The following is a 19,515-nucleotide window of genomic DNA, read 5'->3' as shown; positions in this document are numbered from 1 at the left end:
CAGTGCTGCCTATAATCCTTTTTAGATAAGCAAATGAGGGCATTCACCACCTTTTAGAAAACATGAAAATTGTCAACTGCCTGCCTGCCCACTATACCAAGCCCATCCATCTAGTTTAAAGCAAGTTGCACATGCACCCTGTCAAATTGGCGCTCGAGCTTAACCTTTTAAAGATTTTGTGTTCACAACCTCTTTATGTATGTGAACACACAGACCACGAAGGGGTCCAAATGTTCACAACCAAACATTATCTCATGAGATTTGTGATGATGATATTCAAGTGTTGATTCATTGGCTCAAAACCTTCGGGTTTAACATAGCCTCATCTAACAATTCCGTGCGAGCCGTTTGCGCACGGGATATAAGTACAAGCAAAGAAAACAAAACGTATAAGTAAAGATCCATGGGGCTAAATAAATATAAAGTGTTGAAATGTAAATAAGACCAAGGTTTACGTGGTTCAGCACTAAGGCCTACATCCACGGGGTTTGTTGTTTTACTATCTTCTTCACTGTTACACGAATAGTCGAATGACTTTTGGGTTTACATGTTTCTCTCTTCTAAATGATTAACTTACACTTGCAAATTCTCTTTCTCTCTCCTCTTCCCTTCCTGATTCCTCCGATCCCCTTTCCTCTTGGTGGAGATGGGGTATTTATAAGGTTAGAATGTGGGACCCATCTCTGAAGACCATTGGAACCTTATCTTCTTGTGTCCTTGCGTCCATCACGCGGAGGTCTGCGTTTGCCCCTTGATCCCGCAGAGGCATCCTCGCTCGTTCCACAGGTTGGTCGACACGTACACTGCTCAGAGTGTTTAATGCGGGTAGTTGAGGGGTCTGCTCGTGTCAGACAAGTGTCTTCTGCCCCTGTCAGTCCGTGTCAGCTAACTTTCTCTCCACCGTTGATCTTAGCTTCTCTTTTGGGGGTGAGATAAAGTAACTCCTTGGGGTTTATTTGGTGTTTCGTGACGCATCATGTTTTGATATTTTGGCCTGCATGCTTTCCACGTATCTTTTTATATACACGTGTCTGATAGTGAGATATATGTGTACACAATTTGCCCCTTTTCTTCGGGCTTGAATGACTAATGGGTGCCTTGAAGAAAAACTATCGTCGCATATTCTTCTCACTCCTAATAACTTCTCCTAGATACTTGGGCACGTCTTTTATTCGTGCATTAACTGCTTATGTAACGGGCATGTTTCCCATTCCTCCCTTAATTTCCTTCTCTTTCTTTCGGGTATTTTAAGGATAGAAAGAAAATTTAATTTCATTCTTCCTAAACGCTCTCTCAGTTTTCATTCTTTCTTTTTTTTTCAGCCCTTAAATTCTCTGTCTGTCTTCATTGAACCTGTGACCTTAAATTCTCTGTCAGTCTTCATTGAACCTGTGATCTTAAATTCTCTGTCAGTCTTCATTGAACCTGTGATCTTAAATTCTCTGTCAGTCTTCATTGAACCTGTGATCTTAAATTCTCTTTTGGGGATGAGATAAAGTAACTCCTTGGGGTTTATTTGGTCTTTCGTGACGCATCATGTTTTGATGTTTTGGCCTGCATGCTTTCCACGTATATTTTTATATACACGTGTCTGATAGTGAGATATATGTGTACACAATGTACACTATTCCTAACAATTTAGGAGAAAGAGAGTTTTCATCCCAAGATCTTGACAAATTCTAGTCCAAGCATATAGCCGCTAGCTTAGTACTAAAAAAATTTTCGAAAGTCGGGATCAAATTTAGAGTTTTGATTCCCTTCATACATAACTGGAAATTCGACATGTTGCCTGCATGCAACCTTGGTGTTTCATTTTTTGTGTTGATGATGTCCTTCCTAACAACTTCAAGGGCTTTCATATTGTCACTTTGGAACTGCACTCTGCTAAAGTTCATTCTTCGTGTCCAGTTGATTGCCATAGAAGCTGTTTTCTCCTCTATTTCCTTTGTTGTTGTTCCTGCGATTCCTGCGCATTTCGCTCCTGTATAAGTACCTGTATTATCTGAAACTATTAGTGTTACTCCACATTGATCTTTGTTGTTCCCAAAAGCTAGACCAATAATTATCCTGACACCATCATTGTCGACTGGTGTAAGACCAGATGAGTGTGATATTGTTATATCATCCTCCTGGTCTTCGAGGTCTCTGTACTTCATCCCACTATCTATGATAGTGGTTATAACACTTCCAGTCCACTGAGGACTAGGTTTTTTCTTTTTGAAAACAAGGTCACACATTGTCTTCCATATGCCCCAAAGAACTACTGCCATAAACTCAGGCCAAGTGTGGTTACTCCCCTCTTCCATATCAGTTCTAATAAACCAGTTATTAAACCAAATTTGAAACTCAACATGATTGTTCATCACCATATCTACGTTCATGCCTAAGTTACTTAACACAGATAGAGCAAAAGTACAATTCATAAAAAGATGAGTTAGAGATTCTTCCTGAGTCCCACACATGGGACAAGAGCTGTTTATTCTTGGTAAAATTTGTGACATCCTAGCATTTAGGGGCAAAATTGAGTGTGCACATTTCCATAAAAATGTTTGTATCGTTGGCATAACTTGCAAATTCCATATTCTCCCCCATTTTCTTGCTTCCTGGTTATCTTCAGGTTCTCCCCTCCTGATTAATTTGTTGTAGAGGGACTTTGTCGTGAAATTCCCCTTTTCCTCGAGCTTCCATCTAAGGTTATCTTCTCTATCTTTTTGAATCCTAATTTTGCAGATGTCTTTCACTGTTTCTTCATCAAAGCACAGATGCAGCACAATGACATTCCAAGTTAGCTCATTTTTTTCTTGAGACATCAATTCACTTACCCAAATAAATTGTAGGTTGTTTCTGTCGAGTGGCTTCAGCTGACACTCCTTTCCAGGGAACCATCTATCTTCCCAAATTCTTATCTTTTCTCCATTGCCCACTATCCAAATAGAATTTTCTCTCACATTATGCACTTCTTTACTTGGATTACTCCAAGCCCAAGAGACTTTGGTAGGGTACCTGTTGTACTCGTTTAAGAGATTGTTGTCAGGATAGTATTTGTGACGCATGACACTTGCCAAAATAGAATCAGGCTCCTTTGTCAATCTCCAGCTCAGTTTTGCAAGCATTGCTTGATTAAACACTCGAAGGTTAAGGAAACCCATTCATCCCATAGACTTTGGCTTGTTAACTGTAATCCAGGCTTTGATGTATACCCCTTTAGAGGTGTTTTTTTCTTTACGCCAGAAAAAATCACGTTGCAGGTTTGATATCTTATCAGTGATGGCAACTGGGATTCTAAAAGCATTCATCTGATAGAGAGAAATAGTGGAAGTTGAGGTGCGAATGAGTGTTGATTTTCCAGCACAGGATATGGCCTTCTTCCAATTCTGCATCTTTCATTCGACTCTAGTAACAACATTTTCAAAACAAGCAATCTTGGAAATGTGAGTAAAATGAGGTGAACCTAGGTACTTATCATTAAGAGAGATTCTAGTGACTCCTAAGGTATTGGTGATTCTATCCATAGTGCTCTGATGCGAGTTAGGATTGAAAAAGATGCCCGATTTATCAAAATTAATTAGCTGCCCAGAAGCAATACTGAAATCATTGAAAACTTGGAGGATGTTTTCACTCTCACAAGCAGTAGCATTGGCGAAGACCAACAGATCGTCAGCAAAAAGCAAATGGGATATAGGTGGAGCATTACACTTCACTTTTATCCCATGAATGAGGTTCTTTTCTTCAGCATCAGAGATAGCCCAAGATAGCACCTACATGCATATGATGAAAAGGTAAGGAGAGAGAGGGTCTCCTTTCCTCAATCCTCTAGTAGGAAAAAACTGCTCACATGGCACTCCATTGAGAAGGACAGAAGCAGACACGGTTCCGATACACTGCTGCACTAAGTTACACCAAGACTGACTGAAACCCATCCTAGTCATCACCTTCATAAGAAAATTCCACTCGACCCTGTCGAACGCCTTTGACATATCTATTTTGATTCCCATAAGGAAATCACTACCTCTTTGTGTCCTCATTGTGTGTATCATCTCATGTGCAATTAGCACATTATCACTAATTTGCCTACCGGGTACAAAGGCTGCTTGGTAAGGGGATATAATCTTGTGCAACAGACCTTTTAACCTGTTGGCCAAAAATTTTGAAATGATCTTGTATATGATGTTACTCAAACTGATTCTCCTATAATCACTAGCTGTTTGTGGACACTCGACCTTAGGTATTAGGGAAATGAAGGTATTGTTGATTTCTTCTAGGATGTGACCTGTGGTGAAAAAACCTTGGACCATATTGTACACATCAGAACCCACTACATCCCAGTTAAGTTGGAAGAACCTAGGGGTATACCCATCAGGGCCTGGGGATGTATCTGGTTGCATTGAGAAAACTACACTTTTAACTTCCTCCAAGTCAGGAACATGGGTTAAAATAGTATTCTCTTCAGGGGTTATAACACTATGGATGTGGTCAAAGTAACTATTGTCTGGTTGAGGACAGGAAGAGGTAGCTACTTTGCTAAAATGATCTGATATAACACTAGCCACTTGATTCCTCTCTTCAACCCAAATACCACAAGGATCCTTAATCGCTTCTATTTTATTTCTTCTAAACCTATTTTCTGCTTTCCTATGAAAGTACCTCGTGTTTCTATCTCCTAGCTTCACTTCATTTTCACGGCTCTTATCTTTCCAAAATCTCTCTTCAACTTTGTACCAATGTGCTAGAGTTTCCTCTTTTTGTCTTATAACCTGGGCTCTATTGGTGATGAGTAAGTTGGAACTAGTTTTTTCTAAGTCATTCTTTGCCTTTGCTATGTTGCTTTTGATATTACCAAAAGAGTTCTTGTTCCACTTACTAATTTCGTGTTTTGTGCGTTTCAATTTCTGGACCAGTTTGTAAGCATTACTTCCTGAAACTTCAGTATTCCAAGTTGAGTAGATCAGCTCCTTGCAGGAAGTTTCTCTCAACCATATTCCAAGAAATTTGAAAGGTTTGCTTCCCGAGTTTGATTGATGTTTTATATTAAGCATTATTGGAGCATGGTCGGATCCCACAACAATGAGGTGCTTAATTGTTGCGTTCTTGTTATTTGCACTCCACTTCGTGTTAGCCATTCCTCTATCTAGTCTTGCCTCTGTTAACTCGGCATCCCCTCTCTTATTTGACCAAGTAAACGGATATCCTACAAACCCTACATCATGGAGATTTGTTCTTACTAACAGACCTTTAATTGTGTCGGCTTCAGTTTTTTTGAATCTTCCTGAACCTCTTTTTTCATGAGCATGGTTGGTTAGATTGAGATCTCCTATGACTATCCAGTCATTGTTGACGGTGAACACAGAAATCACGAAGGCATCCGAATGCTCACAACCAATCATCGTAATCTAGAGTGATTTGTGATGATGATATCCTAGTGTTGATTCCTTGGCTCAAAACCTTCGGGTTTATCATAGCCTCATCTAACAACTCCCTGCGAGGCGTTTGCGCACGGGATATAGGTAAAAACAAAGAAAGCAAAACGTACAAGTAAAGATCCATGGGGTTAGACAAGTATAAAGTGCTGAAATGTAAACGAGACCGAGGTTTACGTGGTTCAGCACTAAGGCCTACGTCCACGGGGTTTGTTGTTTCACTATATTCTTCACGTTTACAAGAGTAGTCGAATGACTTTTGGGTTTACATGTTTTTATCTTCTAAAGGATTACCTTGCACTCGCAATCTCTCTCTTTTTCCCTTCCTGATTTTTCCGATCTCCTTTCCTCTTGGTGGAGAGGGGGTATTTATAGGGTTAGAGTGTGGGACCCCTCTCTGGAGGCCGTTGGAACCTTATCTTCTAGTGTCTTGTGTCCATCACGCAGACGTCCGCGTTTGTCACTTGATCACGCAGAGACATCCTCTCTCGTCCCACGGGCTGATCGACACGTATACTGCTCAGAGTGTTTAATGAGGGTAGTTGAGATGCCTGCTCGTGTCAGACAAGTGTCTTCTGCCCCTGTCACGTCCGTGTCAGCTAACTTTCTCTCCACCGTTGATCTTAGCTTCTTTTGGGGATGAGATAAAGTAACTCCTTGGGGTTTATTTGGTGTTCCGTAGTGCATCGTATTTTGATGTCCTGGCCTGCATGCTTTCCACGTATTTTTCTATATACACGTGTCTGATGGTGAGATATATGTATACACAATTTGCCCCTTTTCTTTGGGCTTGAATGTTTAATGGGTGCCCTGAAGAAAACAGTCGTTTCCTATTCTTCTATCTCTCCTAATAACTTTTCCTAGATACTTGGGCACGTCTTTTATTTGTGCATTAAATGCTCATGTAACGGGCACGTTTCCCATTCCTTCATTAATTTTCTTCTCTTTCTTTCGGGTATATTAAGGAGAGAGAATTAATTTCATTCTTCCTAAACATTCTCTTAATTTTAGTTCTTCGTTCTTCAGCCTTTAAATTCTCTGTCAGTCTTCATTCTTCAGCCCTTAAATTCTGTCAGTCTTCATTCTTCAGCCCTTAAATTCTCTGTCAGTCTTCATTCTTCAGCCCTTAAATTCTTTCCATTGAGCTTTAATCACACTTGCCTCCTCTTTATTTCTGATTTGTTCTTTCTGCTGCTGTTTTTGCTGGTAAGTTTTTCTTTTCTTTGTTTCCATGGTTTTACGCTATGTTAATTTGTAAATTTTCTGCTACTTTTGTTCCTTGTTTGTGATGAAGAAGTTCTTTCAATGCTTGCATTCTAGTTTGCCCCTGTTCTTCGTCTTAAATCAAGGAGGCCATTGTTAGGGTAGAGATTTTATGGAATTTTGATCATGTATGCTAATTTTAGGGTTTCTACGTTATCATGTGTGGGTTTCTATTTATGTGGTTTTTTGGTTGTTGGTAATATCCTTGAGTTTGTTTTTGACTTGTTTATGATTAATATTTTCGCAGCCATGTCTGACCGTCCGCGGCTTCCTTATCAGACTCCTGGTTCTGGTCTATCGAGATCTCCTCCGCGTAGAGAGTCTCAAGATGATGTTCGTAGAAGTCGAGTTTCTTCTGGGGATAAGGCCTCATCTTCTAGGGAAGAGGTTACTTCGACCAATCCTTCTGGGTCTCGAAGGGTTGTTGATCGCGCGGTGTCTCGTCCGCGGGATGGTATTAGGAGTACGCAGTCACCGACCCGTGCTGTCTGTTTTGATGTTTCTCCCTTACGTTCTGTAGAGCCCGAGCGTCTGCCGCCCCCTCCTATAAGTTCATTTAGAGGGAAGAATACCAAAGGTAGTGTTCCGAGGGTTGAGTCTTCAAAGATTCCTTCTTTGAAGGGGAAGGCTTCCGAGGCTTTCATTGGTTCATCCGGCCCCGCCGAGGAGGATGAGGCTGCCCCATTGATACGCAGCGTTTCGGTCAGTAAGAAAAAAGTAACGTTCAAGCACATTGATCTCGAGATTTTCAAGGAAAAGCATGAGATTCAAGCCTTCGAAGTTCGTTTCTATGCCCCTGAGGATGATATTACTTATGAGCTTATCTCAAAGTATGAGTTCGATGAATTTCATTTGTTGACCACGGTTGGCGCTTTCGAAGCTGGTCTTATGCTGTCGTTGTACAAGTCAGGTGATTCCTTCTACTATGATGTGCTTGCTAGTCGTGAAGGCTCTTCCACCAATACTCACAGCCGTTCTGTATCGCAACTATCGGGGAATTATCTCCGCGCCCTGAAGGAATGCTATCTGCGGAGTAAGGGGGAAATGACAATGACTTGTTACGTTCCCAATCCCGCGGAGAAGGAATGGTATACTCCTAAGAATTTCAATAACTCCTTCGGTGATTACGTCAACAGTAGGAACCGTAAGCCGTGGAGTGTCATCCTCCGGAATCTCGCTGCTCCTCGGGGCGAAATTCGTTTGTTAAATGAGGTCAGCGATGCCAAGCTGAAGTATGTTCCCGGCACGGAGGGGTATAGTCAGCGGAAACTTTTCCCGGCCCGCGAGAGGATCAAGCGCGACCACGACTACGAATGGCACGCTACTGTTATCGAAGTGGTTGGTCCAAGGGCGTACGGTTGGATTCCTGGTCCCCGCGGTTGGCGTCCTACTGAGAGTAGCAAGCCGCGTGAATCTCCTCCTGCTCGTTATGGAGATTTCTGTCCCTGGCGTTTAAACTTCGCGGGTATGAATTTTCCTTATGCCCTTGACGTCGTGGAGGGAGACGAGGAGGAAGGTTCTGGTGCTATACTTCCACCGAGGAGTGCCTCGACTGCTCAGGTACGCGGATTCTAGCTGCGCTTCTCTTTCTTTTAGAAATTCAACTCTTCGGGAAAAATAATTCTTTTGGTTTTTAGGTGTCGAAGAGGAAAAAGATTAAGCCGAAGCAGTCTTCTACCATTTTGATGTGTGGGGCTGAGGCCCATGAAGAAGTTACAAGTCCGGTGAACGAAGAGTTTGCTGAGGATGAGGAGATTACAGATGGGGAGGAACGTACTGGTACTTCCCCTATCAATGTTGAAGAAGAGGTCTGTGCGAGTCAAGATGGTGATGAAGGGAGAAACCGCGCCGGTGCTATTGGTGATATTTCTGTCCCTGTTGAGGATGCCACGGAGACTCTCCCCACCCTTTCTCAAGAGTTTTCTTTTGATCGGCTGTATTCTACGGGGGAGTTTATGGATGATGCCCTCGATTTTCCTGAGGACTTCTCTCTACTGTCCCCCAATGATGATTGGGATGTCCTCGGGAGTGCTAGTAACGGAGATGCTGCTGTTCAAGATGGTGGCGCGGAGGAGCATGGTGCGCATGTGGATGCCGACATTTGTGCTGATGGGGCCGCGTCAGAGAAGGGGAAGTCGGTGATTGATTCGCCTGCTGCGGATCTCCCTCATTCGCCAACATCTGAGGGTGAAGACTCCATAATGGATTGGCTCAAAGAAAAGAATCTGTTATTTGTCCCTCATCCCGCCCCTGTTGTTGTTGGTGAAAAGGATTCTGACGCGTATACCCGTCGTATGATGGAAATGTCTTCCAAGGCGCGGGTGTCTGAGGCCTGGGGAAGAAATTTGAGTGTTCCCGAAGCTCCCCTTGTGTCGGAGCCTCCTACTTCCGTCGCAGATATGATGGCCATAGCCGACGGGTATCAATATGGCTTTCCTCAGCAGCGTGTCTTAGAGGTAAATTTTCGTACGTACTTCTACGTGACGATCCAATTCTTCGGTGAAATAATGTTTTTCGTCTTGATGTGTAGATGATGAGGAGTGAGCATTGTAACCACGTGTTGTATCAGTTCTTCAAAGCGAAATCTCTGAAGCTCGAGGCTAAGCTTCGTCACAGAGAAAAGGAATTATCTGCGGCTGAGGTGGAAATAGAAGAGCGGAAGAAAAGCCTCAAGGAGAAAGAAAGGCTGGGTGAAGCGGAGGCCAGTCTTCGTTCAGAGCTTGTTGCTGCTCGCGCTGAGTTAGAGGAAACTCGCGGCCAAGTTTCAGCTTTCACAGGTTTGGTTCTTTTTTTCTCTTTTTCCCTCGCAGTGTGTCGTCATTCCTCTATTTCTTAGTTGTTCTGTCTGAGTCTCCCCACCCTATCTCCAGTGGGTGGTGTCCCCGAGCTGATATGGCTTCGAAACGAAAGGGCACGGCAGAAATCTCGTATTAAAGAACTTGTTCAGAAAATTAAAAGTGAAGCCAAGAAATGGGATGCTCGGGCTGAGGTATGGCGCGCAAGGCTTGTTCAGATGGTCGACATGCAAAATCTGTATAACCATGACCGTGCTTTATTTAATGGTACGCTGCTGTGGACACGTGATAGTCTGCGGGAATCCCGTGAGCGTACTTCTTTGTTGGAGTCTAGGATACAACTGCTGGAAGAGGAATTACAAAAGTCTCGATCCCTCCCTTTTCCAGGAGGTGAGGATAGTGCGATGTGTCTTATCAGAGAAAGGGACAATGCCCGTGCCGAAGCCCATGCTCTAAGCAAGGCCCTTGCCGCGTCCCGCGTTGAAGTAGCTCATCAGGCTGAGTCTGAGAGGAATCTTGAAGTGTGTATGTACAGATTGAGCAAGGGGGTATCAGAGATAAACAAAGAAGTTGACCACCTTCGTCACATGGATTCGATGAAGCAGGTAGAATTAGATGGCAGTCAATTTAATCTCACAAACCTTCAACTAGATTATAAGAAATTATCCGCGGAATATGATCATCTTGATGAAGCGCGAGATGCAGTTGTTAATGAGTATGAAGAGGCTTCGGCTTGTGTCGAAGGTATAACCCTATTCCATCGAGTGTGATTGTGTCTTTTCTGTGCTAACTCCCTGGTGTTGTCTTTTTCAGAACTCGAGGGACAACTTCGCGTTGCTAATGAAAAACTTGAAAAGGCTCAATCTTCCTTAGCGCAGCAGGAAGAACAAACTAAGCATTTTAAGAGTTTGGCGACATCCCGCGAAGAGGCCGTCGGTGCTGCTTCTAAAGAAGTGAGTCGTCTGTCTTCGTTGTTATCCCAAGCCCAACAGAGGACGATAGTTATTAAGCACAAGGCTCGGTGTCAATTGGCTGAGGAGACGAACAAGATGCTAGAGAAGATAGAACTTGGCCTAAAGAACGAGCATGGTCTTGTGAAGAATTATCTGCGTCGTTCAGTTCCTGCTGCCTTTCCTGGCTCCTCGGGACCCGCATCTGGTGGGAGCGTCCCTTCAAGTCTTCGGAACGATCCTGCTGATGGGGCGGCGTCATCTAGGTAGAGACCGCTGCATTTTGTAGAGACCGCAGCGTCATTATCCCTCCACTTTTTGTAATTATGTAAAAAGAATATTTTTTGCTAGTATCATATAAAAGGAATATTTTTTGATGTGTACTCTTCCTTGAATTGGCCCTTCACTTTTTGTAATCGTCCTTTATGAAATGGATCCTTTTCTTGATATACTTGCAATGTTGGTTTGTTTTTATTTTATGCATTGTGATGAAAGACTCTAAAAATAAAAAAGGATTTTAAGTGTTTGGGTGCGATCCCGAAGGGAGGTACCTTCGTGATCGGCTTGAGACCTGTCTCCCCGCCGGCGAACCCTTGGCCAGAGGATTCCCAGACGGTGGGGGCCGATGCAACGTTCTAGGATATGGGGTTTAAAAAATTTACATACACCCATTCCGTCGACCCGTTGCCTTAAGATTGGTTGGGTATCTCTTTCTGCTGGGTGCCTTCCCCCTGGTCTTACACTTATGGACACTGACGGGGGAGCCCTGAGAGATTGTAGATTAACTACTTTCCCCAATATTGTCGATAGGTTTAGTGGATACATAGAAAGCTTGTTTGATTGATAGGTTGAGGCATGCAATTCCTCGTCCAGAGATAGAAACATGTAGAGTGTTCACACTCCCTTCTTCTTCTGGTACCCTTCACGCAGTTGCAAGGCTGCGTTGCACCTATGGGAAGTATGGTTTGAGCCACTTAGCATTCCAAGGATGTTTGAAGACTTCGCCTTTCAGATTACGAAGGTAGTAGGAACCACCTCCCGCAATATCATGTATTATAAAAGGTCCTCCCCACGTAGGTGCTAACTTTCCCCATCTCTTCTCTCGTTGATACTGTGGGATTGTTCTCAACACATACTGCCCTTCTACAAAATTCCGGAGCTTTACCTTTTTGTTGTACTCCCTTGCAAGTCTTCGCTGGTAATTTTCCATCTTCTGCAATGTTGCTTCCCTTCTTTCTTCTAGGTCGTCCAATCTCTCTAACATCATGTCTGTTGTGAGATTTTTCTCCCACGCATCGGTCTTTGTGGTTGGCATGAGTATCTCTGTAGGGATGACTGCTTCAGCTCCATAAGTGAGAAGAAACGGGGATTCCCCCGTGGCGGATCTTCGTGTTGTCCTGTATGCCCATAACACATTGTGCAGCTGTTCACACCATCTCCCTTTATGCTCGTCTAATTGTTTTTTGAGTATAAGGGAGAGGGTCTTATTGGTAGCTTCCGCTTGCCCGTTGCTTTGAGGGTATATGGGGGTGGACTTGTTCTTTCTTATCTTGAAAGTATCGAAGAGCATGTCTATATTTTTCCCCTGTAATTGTTTACCATTATCAGATACAATTTCAGCGGGTATACCAAATCTGCAAATGATGTTCTGGAATATGAAAGTAAACACATCCACATCTCTGATCCTGGCCAAGGCCTTAGCCTCCACCCATTTACTGAAGTAGTCCGTGGCTACTATCAAAAATCGTCATTTCCCTGATCCTTCGATGAAAGGCCCGACGATGTCTACGCCCCATTTTGCAAATGGCCACGGGCTATCGACGGAGTTTAACATTGTTGCCGGAGCGTGGATCTTTTTGGCGAAGCGCTGACATTCTTCACACCGTCGGGACATCCTCGCGGCATCCTGTATCATTGTCGGCCAGTAATATCCTTGCGTTTTTGCTTTGTCAGCTACTGATCGCATGCCGCTATGATTCCCCGCGTCACCATAATGGATGTCTTTTAGAATTCGATGCCCCTCTTTCCGGGACAAGCAACGTAGTAATGGTCCAAGGAAGGATTTCTTGTACATGACCCCATCCCGAAGATCATATCTTCCTACTTTGGAGAGTATCTTCCTAGCTTGTTTCTGATCCGCAGGTAAGCTTCCATTTTCGAGAAAGGCATGGATCATCACTCTCCAGTCATCTTCGTTGCTGAAGTCTTCGTCTTGATTTGCTCTTGACAGGATATCTTCTTCGTCAAAGTCGTTATGGATGTCTTCTCCTACCTGGTCTTCGATATTTTCTTCCACTATATCTTGATTGGTAGCGAAGGAGAATTGAGATGCAATCGAAGGCTCGTATGCCCTTTCTATTTTAATAACTTCGACGTTTTTATCCCTCAGCATGGATGATATATATGCTAGGGCATCCGCGTGCCTGAGGTCCCTTCTGCATAAGTGCCGGAACTTAATGTTCGGGATTTGCGATGCCAATGTTTGGACCAAGGCCATGTAAGATGAGAGGGTGTCATCGTACACATTATACTCGATCCCTATTTGCCGTATGACAAGCTGCGAATCACTTGTCATCCTTACATCGGTTACCCCCATCTCTATTATTATACGGAGGGCATGTACGACAGCTTCGTATTCAACGATGTTGTTGGTATGCTCTTTGAATTCTAACCTAAGTGCCTGTATAATCCTTTCTCCGGTTGGGGTGATAATGACAATGCCTATTCCTGCTCCTTCCTTATTTTTGGATCCGTCGACGAAGACTTCCCATTGTCTTTGACTCGCAGGTTCGAGGATATCCATTGGATTCTTGTTTTCTTCCTTGGCTTCTGGTATTCCCTTAATCTCTTCGTCGTTGTCAAGGGGGAGGTCTTCTAAGAAATCCGCCAGAACTTGGGACTTCCGAGAATGTTGAATTTCATGAATGATGTTGAATTGGTCCAGATGGGTGTTCCATTTGGCTATTCGGCCCACTTTTCCGGTGCTTTTGAGGACTGCTTCCAATGATGCTTTGCATGGGACCCTGACGAGGTGAGTTAGGAAGTAGGTTCTCAGTTTTTGAGTAGCCCATACCAATGCGAGGATGAGCTGTTCAATCTTAGTATAGTTCCTTTCTGCAGAATTGAGGGTCTTGCTGACGTAATAGATAGGTTGTTCTATCTTTGTATTGGTTTTGACCAATACTGCGCTGACTGTGTCTTCTGTTGCTGCTACGTTCAGTGCCAAAACCTCGTCAGGATCTGGCTTCTGCAGGATCGGGATTGAGGCTAGGTGTTCTTTGATTTTTTGGAATGCTTCCTCGCATTCAACGGTCCATTCGAACCTGCTCCCTTTTTTGAGAATATTGAAGAAATGTTTGCATTTGTCCGAGGACCGGGCAATAAATCTGCCCAAAGCTGCTATGGATCCATTGAGTTTTTGTACTTCCTTTAAATTCTTTGGGGACGGCATCTCTACTATGGCTTGAATCTTTGCCGGGTCTACCTCGATGCCCCTTTTTGTTACCAGATACCCGAGGAATTTCCCCGAGGTGACACCGAAAGTACATTTCTCCGGATTCACTTTCATGTGATGTTTTCTCATTGCTTCGAAGATATTCCTCAGATCCTGGTGTGATCTTTACGAAGCTTGCTTTTGACGAGCATGTCGTCAACGTAGACTTCTAAGGTTCCTCCAATCCACGGCTTGAAGATAGCATCGACCATCCTTTGGTATGTTGCCCCTGCGTTTCGAAGTCCGAAGGGCATTCTAGTGTAGCAATAAAGGTCATGTGGGGTGTAGAACGCTGTGTGTGGCTGATCTTCTTCTGTCAGGGCCACTTGGTTGTAGCCAGAATGTCCATCCATGAATGACAGTTCTTCATATCCTTCTACTGCTTCTACCAGCTGGTCTATGCTCGGCAGGGGATAGCTGTCCTTTGGAATGCCTTGTTGAGATTAGTAAAGTCGATGCATATTCTAACCCCTCCATTTTTCTTAGGAACAATGACCATGTTGGAGATCCAGGTAGGGTACTTGACTTCCTTGATAAATCCTGTGTCTAGTAGTTTCCGAAGTTCTGTTTCTACTGCCTCATGATACTCTGGAGCTACTTTTCGTATTTTCTGCCTGAACGGGGGCGTGCCCGGTTTGATGCGTAGCTCGTGTTGGATTACTTTTGGTTCAATCCCCGGCATATCTCCTAGCTTCCAGGCGAACACATCCGCATATTCCTTAAGTAATTTGGTTAAAGAATCTTCCCTTCCTTCGTCCATTATGGTCCCTATTTTGATCATCTTCGGGCTTTCTTCCGTTCCTATGTTGATTTCTTTTACGGGCTCCACTGGTGTGAACACAGGCTTCGGATTTCCGAGGACTGGGACGTTCTTTAATTGCTATTTAGCGTGTTTCTGTTCTTCGCTGGTTGTTGAAGTACTTGTCTCTGTGCTTAGGACATTATCATCTTTCGTCAAGCCCTTCCCTGTAGTTTCCTTGAGGAACATGTCTATGGCCTTCTCTTTCGTGGTTTCTTTAATTTTTACTCTTAGGATTTTTTGCTGCTCTTCTTGATCGTTGTTGATATGATCCTGAGTGGCCTGGCACTCTCTCGTAGTGACCCGATCTCCCTTGATTTCCATTACTCCCCCAGGTGTTGGGAATCTGAGATATTGGTGGTACGTTGCCGCAACTCCTTTGAGTTTATGTATCCATTTTCGTCCAATAATGGCGTTGTAGGTGGATGGGGTGTCCACCACACTGAATCAGGTTTCTAATTTCATGGGCCCTGCGTTAACCTGCAAAACGATGTCTCCCAAGGGCTTCGTGGCTGCTCCATTGAATCCGTAGATGGTGTAATAAGAAGTCATTAACTGTTCCTCATGGAGCTTCATCCGTTTGAATGCATCATAAAATAGGACGTTTACGGAGCTCCCCCCGTCTATGAGGATCTTTTTGAGGTTACATCCAGCTACTGGTAGCGTTAGGACCAAGGGATCGTTATGGTCTTCCATATCTTCTTCGATATCCTCGGCATCGAAGATGATAGGAGATTCCATCCATTCTTCGTGCTCGTCCACCGCTATCCCATCGACCTTATACAATTCGCAGCGGTCTTCGAATTGCTTCCGTACCCTCTTTCCTATCTGCGCTGTAAGTGAGGGCCCTGTGGCTTCGGAACACGAGATGGTGTTGATTGTTCGGTTTCCTTCCGGAAGTTGGACTGGTTTGGTTCGCTTGGATCTATCCTCGGTAACATCCTTTCGTACGTAATGTTTGAGCTCTCCCGCATCAATTAATTTTTGGATCATTATTTTAAGGTTCTTGCACTTTTCGGTCTGGTGTCCGTTGAAACAATGATATTCACAGTAATCTTTAGACTTCTCGGATCTCGGGAGCTGCTTTCCCTTAGACCATGGCCACTCCAGGTTTTTCCTCCCTTTGATTTCTCGTAGGATACGAGCATAGCTAGCGTTGAGTTTCGTGAAAACTTGATCTTCGAATTTTCGGTCACCTGTTCTTCGTTCATCCCTTCGTTCCTTCCTATCTTCGTGAGGTCTCTCCACTGAGCAACTCCTTTTGGCCCCATTGGTTTGTTCCGCTGAATTGGTGCGGTGAGATCTCTGCGGATATGCCCTCGGGTTTTCCCGTTGAATTTCTTCAAGTCGAGTGTGCTTTTCGATAATTATTCGAAGATCTCCCTCTGTCTTAGGCACGCTTCCATGAATTTCAACAAATAGGGGACTCATTCGGTCTAATCCCCATTTGTAGCAATTGATGCTTACCACTGGGTCCACGCTCCCTATGGCTTGGCAGATCTTGTGCCATCTGTTAGTGTACTCCCTCGTGGTTTCCTTGTAGCCAATCGCCAGTGAAAAGAGCTTATCCATTCCGGTGTTTACAGTCTTGTTGTACATGTATGTTCTTAAGAATTTCTCTGCGAGTTGGTCGTATAAGTGGATGGAGTTTGGCGGCAGATTATCAAACCATGATAATGCCGATCCCTTCAGGCTTGACGGGAAGTATCTGCAGAGTACGGCGTCGTTCTGACCCCATCTAGCTAAGACACGGTTGCAGTACCGAATATGTGCAGCAGGGTCACTGGATCCATCATAGCATTCGAACGTTGGGACAGGGCATTTCAGTGGAATAGGGGTGTTGGCCAAGCGATGAGTTAAGGGCGTAGAGTTAGCTTCTCTCATGACCTCTTCTAACCTACCCCCGCCTTGTCTATTTTTTAATTGCCTGATCTCGGCCATCATCTCGTAGCTCTTCCATCGCGCGGTGGTGCCCTAAGTTCTTCTGCTCGTTACCGTCTGATTATCCGTCGTCATAATCCGGGTCGGATACGCTACTTCCCCTAGTCGCATCTCCATTAGCCGCTATGACGACTCTACAGTCTCGGTTTGGCTCTGGTGCTTTGGAATTTGCTTCATCAAGTTGTTGGCTGGTCTTCGTGCTTTGAGCAATCCGCTCCTTTAAATCTTGATTTTCTCTGGCCAACAGGGCTACAACATCTGCGTAAACCTGCTGGCTCTTCTTCAGTTCCTCAAGCTCAGCCATCAGTCGATGTGATTGGTTGGACCCCTGATTGGGAGTCCCAGCGCGTGCCACTACGGCCATGGTGCCGCCTTCCTCTACGGTCTGCACTAAAGGTGGCAGAGGTTCAGCTTCGGTTGTTGGCATTTCCAAATAGGGGTGAGTGCCCCTCTGCGGTGCTAGAGCCGCTGGTATGGTTTGATTTTGATCATTTGTTGGTGGCATTCCACAAGATGGAAGGTGCACGGTTTGGAATGTTCTGGATTCATCCACCCTTTCTCTTGGTTGATGAAGTTGATTCATAGCGCAAGTTTTTCTAGCCTCTGCAGCCTTCAGGACTACCGCAGCCGCACCGTACTTTGTTGCCGCTGCTCTGAGAGTCGCTGCTGCAACTGAATTAGCGTTCATAGGTGAAGTGATTTCCGCAGTATCTTGCCTTTGACTGGTCATTTTAGCTTTGTCTCCTTTCTGCTTGCTTCGGGTGATGACCGGGGTCGTCCTGGGTGTTTCCTTTGACGAAGCTTTGGCTTTTCCCGCTTCCTGCGTCTTTTCCATCACGGGTCCTTTTGTCGACAATGAAATCTCGCAGAAACTCGCCTTCTTTACTCACAATACGTTCTTTCTGCACAAGGAATTTCAAACAACGAAAAACGGGAATATCCGCGTGAATCGGGTTAGTTGGCGAAATACCTTCTTCTAGGAGAGGATTAATACATACGAGTTACAATACACGGGTTAAAGTTTTATTAAAAGAGATTTTTTTTATTTTTTTTTCTCTAAAATGCAAGTAGATCCTTTTTTTTTTTAAAAAAAAAAAAACTACGAAAACCCCCCTGAGAGACGGGTTCGCACGAGATCTAAAGAAAAACGTAAATCCACGGATCAAAACAATAAATCTTATCGAAGATAATAGGCGGGTTTTTGAATATAATAAAAATATTGAAAATGGTTAATTTTTCTGAAGCTAAATTTAAGGCTTCTCTTGATAAGATATGTGTTAATTTTAAAAATATTGAAAATGGTAAAAGGGAGGAAATTAAGGGTGCAAATTTTAGAAGTTCACCTAGGAAAATTTGTTGTTAATAGGTAAACAAGAGCTCAAGTTTTGAAAGTTGACAACCGAAGTTACAGAAACCACAGAAAAGTTGTTCAAGTAAATATTGGATGGAAGTGACGTCAGTTGAAGATAACTATGAGGCCAAAGATTGTACGAGATTTTCATTGAAGTCTTTATTTAAGTTTTTATTGTCCAGGTTTATATCTTATCAAAAAAGAGGTAATAATGTTATTTAATTCGAAGATATTAGAATTTAAAATTTTGATTACTATTTTCAAATTAATCGTACTTATTGGGTTACATTTGATAATGGAAAAATAACAACAAACTATATTGGATTAAAGTGTATGAACTGATTCACTGTCGTTTTATCTTTTAGTAACTGGCTATTTTGCTGTGCTATGTTTAACCAATAAAAATTTCTTTGTATTTGCACCATCAATGTACTACCATAACTAATTTGAACCTTTGTTATTTTAAAGCAATGTACATTAAATTAAACCTAATTTATCATTTAATTAAAACCAAATTATAAAACTCTTTAATTAACATCCTCATTCAGTTGTCGGGTGGTGGAGCATCAAGGCGGAAAAAGTGGTTGAATATGTGAAACTCTTTAAGGAGGTTGAAACAACCTTTGTAAGCGAAAAGTTTGTCGTTATATAACTGTCATATCGCTACCACTTCATCAGCGCATTCACCGTTTTATCTATTGCGGTTAGTGTGCATTACCTGACCTTGGAATTGAGTGACTTTATGATTAATTGTTTGAAAGCGACTTGACAATCCTTGAGCATTACGCATTTTCGGGTTCCTCGTTTCTTTTACGAACATTACAAAATGTTGTGCCAAAAACACAAATGCCACGTGGCTTGATGACTATAGATATTTTCTCTTATTTGAAAAACATAAGAAAAATCTTCTTCTTGAGTATACTTAGGACTATGAAATCTATGAGGCATTTTTCAAGATTAGAATGAGATTATCAAGAAATTAAAGTGAATCTATAAAAAAAAATTGGGTATGCATAGTGTGATTTTAGAGTTGAAAATGGTTGAATTTATAAGGGATGAACTAGTCGTTATCAGCTCAAGAAAGGCTAGTCGGCTTAATCTGATCGTCTCAAGCACAGCCGAGCCTCATGAGAAGAAGCCACTTTCTTTAGTTTATTGTGATGTGTGGGGTTTTATTATTATCTCTTTGAATGGTTGTAGGCATTATATTATGTTTTTGGATGAATTTATCAGATTATATTGGATTTATCCATTGGAGCTATAGAAAGATGTTGTACAATGTTTTACACGTTTTAAATTTCATACAAGAAATCATTTTTAAGTAACTTTTCAAGTTTATGTTGCAACAGAACTTGTAAAAGGTCCTTTCAAGGTATTGTTGGAGTCAAATGGTATTCTTATTAAAATATCTTGTTTTAAAACCCCATAACAGAATGACCTAGCTAAAATATAATATCAACATTACTGAGATGGGTGAGATGGTTAATGCTCTTCTGTTTAGTAATT

This window comes from Papaver somniferum, unplaced genomic scaffold (assembly GCF_003573695.1).
Source record: "Papaver somniferum cultivar HN1 unplaced genomic scaffold, ASM357369v1 unplaced-scaffold_21, whole genome shotgun sequence".
In the NCBI taxonomy this organism is placed as follows: Eukaryota; Viridiplantae; Streptophyta; class Magnoliopsida; order Ranunculales; family Papaveraceae; genus Papaver; species Papaver somniferum.
The sequence above is the reverse complement of the archived record's forward strand: the minus strand, read 5'-3'. Positions refer to the sequence as shown.